Genomic DNA, 6,000 nt, shown 5'->3' with positions numbered 1-6,000 from the left:
GCAATCCAAGAGTTATCTATGCGTCATATTTAACCCAACATAAAAATTGCGAAGAAGAATTCTAAAATTCACCTCTAGGGTGCACTTGCGATAAGATTCCATCATCCTATACCAAGCATATTTTAAGTTTTTTCCCTTCCTTTGCTTGAAGTGAAGAACTTCAAACTCGGGAGACATAGGAGCGGATAAGGAACTAGCCATAACGACAAGGTAAACGATCTAACACACGAGCAAGCAGAAAAAAGGCAAGCGAAAAAGAGAGAGAGAGATTGGGAAAGAGAGGGCAAATAAAATGGTAAGGGTGAAGTGGGGGAGAGGAAAACGAGAGGCAAATGGTAAATAATGTAAATGCGAGGGAGATGAGTTTGTGATGGGTACTTGGTATGTCTTGACTTGAGCGAAGACCTCCCCGGCAATGGCGCCAGAAATCCTTCTTGCTACGTCTTGAGCTTGCGTTGGTTTTCCTTGAAGACGAAAGGGTGATGCAGCAAAGTAGCGTAAGTATTTCCCTCAATTTTTGAGATCCAAGGTATCAATCTAGTAGGAGGCTGCTCAAAAGTCTCACGCACCTACACAAACAAACAAAGAACTCGTAACCAATGCAATAAAGGGGTTGTCAATCCCTTCACTGCCACTTGCGAAAGTGAGATCTGATAGAGATAGTATGATAAGATAAATATATTTTTGGTATTTTATAATATAGATGCAAAAAGTAAAGATGCAAATAAAAGTAGATTGAAAACTTATATGATAAAAGATAGACCCGGGGGCCATAGGTTTCACTAGTGGCTTCTCTCAAGATAGCATAAGTATTACGGTGGGTGAACAAATTACTATCGAGCAATTGATAGAAAAGCGAATAATTATGAGATTATATAGGCATGATCATGTATATAGGCATCACGTCCGTGACAAGTAGACCGACTCCTGCCTGCATCTACTACTGTTACTCTACACATCGACCGCTATCCAGCATGCATCTAGAGTATTAAGTTCATAAGAACAGAGTAACGCATTAAGAAAGATGTCATGATGTAGAGGGATAAACTCAAGCAATATGATATAAACCCCATCTTTTTATCCTCGATGACAACAATACAATACGTGCCTTGCAACCCTTTCTGTCACTGGTTAAGGACACCACAAGATTGAACCCAAAGCTAAGCACTTCTCCCATGGCAATAAAGATCAATCTAGTAGGCCAAACCAAACTGATAATTCGAAGAGACTTGCAAAGATAACTCAGTCATACATAAAAGAATTCAAAGAAGATTCAAATATTTCTCATAGATAAACTTGATCATAAACCCGCAATTCATCGGATCTCGACAAACACACCGCAAAAAGAGTTACATCAAATAGATCTCCACAAGAGAGGGGGAGAACATGGTATTGAGATCCAAAAAGAGAGAAGAAGCCATCTAGCTAATAACTATGGACCCGAAGGTCTGTGGTAAACTACTCACAACTCATCGGAGGGGCTATGGTGTTGATGTAGAAGCCCTCCATGGTCGATTCCCCCTCCGGTGGAGCGCCGGCGAAGGCTACAAGATGGGATCTCGCGGATACAGAAGGTTACGGCGGTGGAAATTGTGTTTCGGTGGCTCCCTGGATGTTTTTGGGGTACATAGGTATATACAGGAGGAACAAGTACGTCAGTGGCCGCTTGAGGGGCCCAGGAGACAGGGGCGCGCCCTCCTATCTCCTGGCCGCCTTGATTGCTTCTTGACTTGCACTCCAAGTCCTTTGGATCATGTTCGTTCCAAAAATCACGCTCCCGAAGGTTTCATTCCGTTTGGACTCCGTTTGATATTCCTTTTCTTCGGAATACTGAAATATGCAAAAAAAAACAGCAATACGGGCTGGGCTTCCGGTTAGTAGGTTAGTCCCAAAAATGATATAAATATGTAAAATAAAGCCCATAAACATCCAAAAGGGGTAATATAATAGCATGGAACAATAAAAAATTATAGATACGGTTGAGACGTATCAGCAACCTCCAAGACCCGTCAGCAACCAAGCCCGCGTTGGCCAGATCCTCCAAATCTTCTTTCCGGGTCATGGACCAAATCCAGTCCCCCTGGATCCAACCAGGCGGCAATCCAGACCTCGACGATGACCCCCGACTCGTCTTCTTGCCCTTCGCCGTCGCCGTCACCTTCTTCGCGTGCTCCAGGGCCGCCGTCTTGTCCTTAACCATTGCGGCGGACTGTGCGCGGGCGGGGCGGCGGCGTCAAGAGTGGAGGAGGACGCAGTGGGGACGCAGAGGAAGAAGAAGGGGAATAAGGCGCACTATGCAAACACATCGGCCTCGACGCCTTTTATGGGCCTGCTTCCGAGTGGCTGACTCGTGGGCCCGAGCAATCCTGTCAAATCCCGCAACGGTCGCATGCCCGATACGTGGCGAAAAATGTGACACGAGAATCGAGGCGCCCCTGTCTATCCACCCCGTTTACTGCGGCGCGCTCCATCCCGCACGCTTCCCCAAAGTTTCGAATCCCGTGAGATCCGGGAACCACAGAGTAACCAATCGCACAAAAGATTTCGCACCATATCAACACTCGAAGGTTGTCAGTATAGCTCACTCGACGACCTCTGAATCGATCAAGGCGACTGAAATAAATTTGAAGTCTCAGCATGATTCCCAGGCTCAAGGAAAATGCCTACGAAGCATAAGAATCAGGACAGGATCAACTTCAATTCTCTTTTCACTCAGACGTCAATCCATTCGGGGGCTAATGACGATGCCATGGACCTAGGGTAGGGCCATAGGCCTGACCTAGACGCTCCACACAAGGTCACTACCCTAGAATCAAGAGCATTCAAAGTATAACAAAAGACACGGACTGAAGTAACCTCGAAGTGCAATCCACTCAGCCAATTATCTCACTCGGATACCCCAATTCCATTCGACCAGTATGAAGTCACTCGACCATGCAAGAAACCACTCGGAGTGCAGAAGACCTATAGTCGCTCAGGATTGCAACGGTCAGGTGTTCACTCCGTAGTCTTGAAGATCATTAATAGCTATTTATAGCTGGCGTTACCAGTAACGCCCTGTCTTAATGTACATTGAACTCTGTAACGGGGGATGGCTGGGGTCCTGGCGCACTCTATATAAGCCACCCCCTCCTCTGGCACAGGGGTTCGCACCCCCTGTAACACACACCCATATTCCAGTCGACCGCCTCAGGGCCCCGAGACATAGGGCTTTTACCTCCTCCGAGAGGGGCCTGAACTCGTAAACTCGTGTGTACAACCTCGCCGTAGCTAGGGCCTTGCCTCCTCATACGTACCCCCTACTCTTACTGTCAGACTTAGTACCACGATAGCCGACGCGGTTGCTGCTCGCGCCTGTCGCGGCCGGCGCCGCTGTTGCCCATGCGCACGTCGGCCTCCACCGGTTCGAGCTGACCCGACGGCCTCGGCCCGCACGCCGGCACGCTCGTGCTTCATTGGCTCGGACATCAACGAATGACGGCGGCGGCGCAGCTTGCGAGGCCGGGAGGAGGGGATATGCACGGCGCGACCGATCTCGTCCTTCTGCTGGCGGCGGAGCAGGCCCTGGCACCGGTGGCGGGAGCAGTGGATAGGCCGGCTGGGCTCTGAGCAGTGTTGGGGGGGGGTGGCTGGCTGTTTTGTTTTTTTAATAGGAGTTTTTGACAAAAAAACATATAACAACGTCTGTTCCGAACCGTTACGCCACATCAACAAAAATGGGCTCCACCTGTCATAATCATCATTAAATGGGCTAAAGCAGTCAACTAGTATTTTTTGCAAAAAATAGGAAAAAAATAGTGGTTTTGGGCACAATTACGTAGACTTGTGGTTCCTGCAAACGTAGCCTTCAATGTCGATGTTTTTTGCAATTCGCTCTAATTATCACACACGCGAATCTGTGTAGGGGGGGGGGGGGGGGGGGGGGGGAGGATAGAGTTGAACTCTGATAGAAATTCAAACTCACACAACCGCAATATTCTTTCTTGATGAGGTGAAAAGGTCCTATTATTATTTGGTGTTTCCACACACATAACATGGTGGGTGATCATTGAAGCATCTGAGATATTTGTTTGACATAGTGTTGACACTTACTCATACCTTATATTTGTGTCACCTTGTCTAAATTTTTTGTTATGTGGTAACGCACGGGCATTAACCTAGTTCTTGCAAAAAAGGTGAGAAGTTTAGCATCTCCAACAGTCTCCTTAAAAATCTCTCCCTATACATGCATTCAGCGATTCTACCAATAAATTTATTGAGTGTGAAAGGTTTGCGACTGTTGTAGTTTCCTTATAAACCTTTGCATATACTTTACCTCAACATACAATTCCCACTTGTCAGTGACTAATTTATCTTCTCTTTCTCTCTCGCATCCATGCAAGACATCGCCAGAGCTCTGGAGGCACATGGCGAGGCAGCAGTGGTGCAGCAAGCGATGCGGTGGATAGCGGCCAGGCAGGCAACAACTGCAGCAGGCCGGCGGCAGCACGATGATGTGGCATGTGTTGAAAAATTATTGAGAGAGGAGCAACTCTCCCTCTATTCAGGAGAAATGGTTTTTTTAGAGATCCAAATACTCCAATCGTTTCTTTATATAAGATGTATTTAAAAAAAATCAAACGAGTGCATGTTTGACCAAGTTATTTTTAAAATATGTCAATATCTATAATACAAAATTTATATCATTTGATCCATCATAAAAAGTAGTTTAATATTTTATCTATTAGGTATTGCGGATGTTGTTATTTTATTCTATAATCTTGGTCAAACACTCAAATGGTTGACTTACACGGAACCAATACAATTTATATTCTACAATAGATGGAGTATTTTTTTTATGAATAGAGGGGGCAGGCGATGCGGTGGATGGCGGCCAGACAGGCAACATCTGCAGCGGGCCGGCGGCAGCACGATGATGTGGTGTGTGTTGAAACATTATCGAGAGAGCAACAACTCTCCCTCTATTCAGGAGAAATGGTTTTTTTAGAGATCCAAATACTCCTTTCGTTCCTTTAGATAAGATGTATTTAAAAAAAGAATTGAAAGAGTGCATGTTTGACCAAGTTATTTTAAAATATGTCAATATCCATAATACAAAATTTATATAATTTGATCCATCATAAAAAGTAGTTTAATATTTTATCTATTAGGTATTGCGGATGTTGTTATTTTATTCTAATCTTGGTTAAACATTCAAATGGTTGACTTGCACGAAACCAATACAACTTATATTCTACAATGAATGGAGTTTTTTTTATGAATAGAGGGGGCAGGCGATGCGGTGGATGGCGGCTAGGCAGGCAGCAGCTGCAGCGGGCCGGCGGCAGCGCGATGATGTGGCATGTGTTGAAAAATTATCGAGAGAGCAGCAACTCTCCCTCTATTCAGGAGAAATGGGGTGTTTTTTTAGAGATCCAAATACTCCCTTCGTTCCATTATATAAGATGTATTTTTTTAAAGAATCGAAAGAGTGCATGTTTGACCGAGTTTTCTTAAAATATGTCAATATCCATAATACGATATTTATATCATTTGATCCATCATAAAAGGTAGTTTCATATTTTATCTATTAGGTATTGTGAATGTTGTTATTTTATTCTATAATCTTGGTTAAAAATTTAAATGGTTGACTTACAGGGAAACCGATACAACTTATATTCTAGAATGAGGGGGGTATTTTTTATGAATAGAGGGAGCAGGCGGTGCGGTGGATGGCGGCCAGGCAGGCAGCGGCTGCAGCGGGCTGGTGGCAGCGCGATGATTTTGCATGTGTTGAAAAATTATTGAGAGAGAAGCAACTCTCCCTCTATTCAGGAGAGATGGGGTGTTTTTTTAGAGATCCAAATATTCCCTCTGTTTTTTGTATATAAGATGTATTTTAAAAAACCAAACGAGTGCATGTTTGACCAAGTTTTTAAAAAAATATGTCAATATCCATAATACGATATTTATATCATTTGATCCATCATAAAAGTAGTTTCATATTTTATCTATTAGGTA

Source organism: Triticum aestivum, chromosome 3B (assembly GCF_018294505.1).
Source record: "Triticum aestivum cultivar Chinese Spring chromosome 3B, IWGSC CS RefSeq v2.1, whole genome shotgun sequence".
Lineage (NCBI taxonomy): Eukaryota > Viridiplantae > Streptophyta > Magnoliopsida > Poales > Poaceae > Triticum > Triticum aestivum.
The sequence above is the reverse complement of the archived record's forward strand: the minus strand, read 5'-3'. Positions refer to the sequence as shown.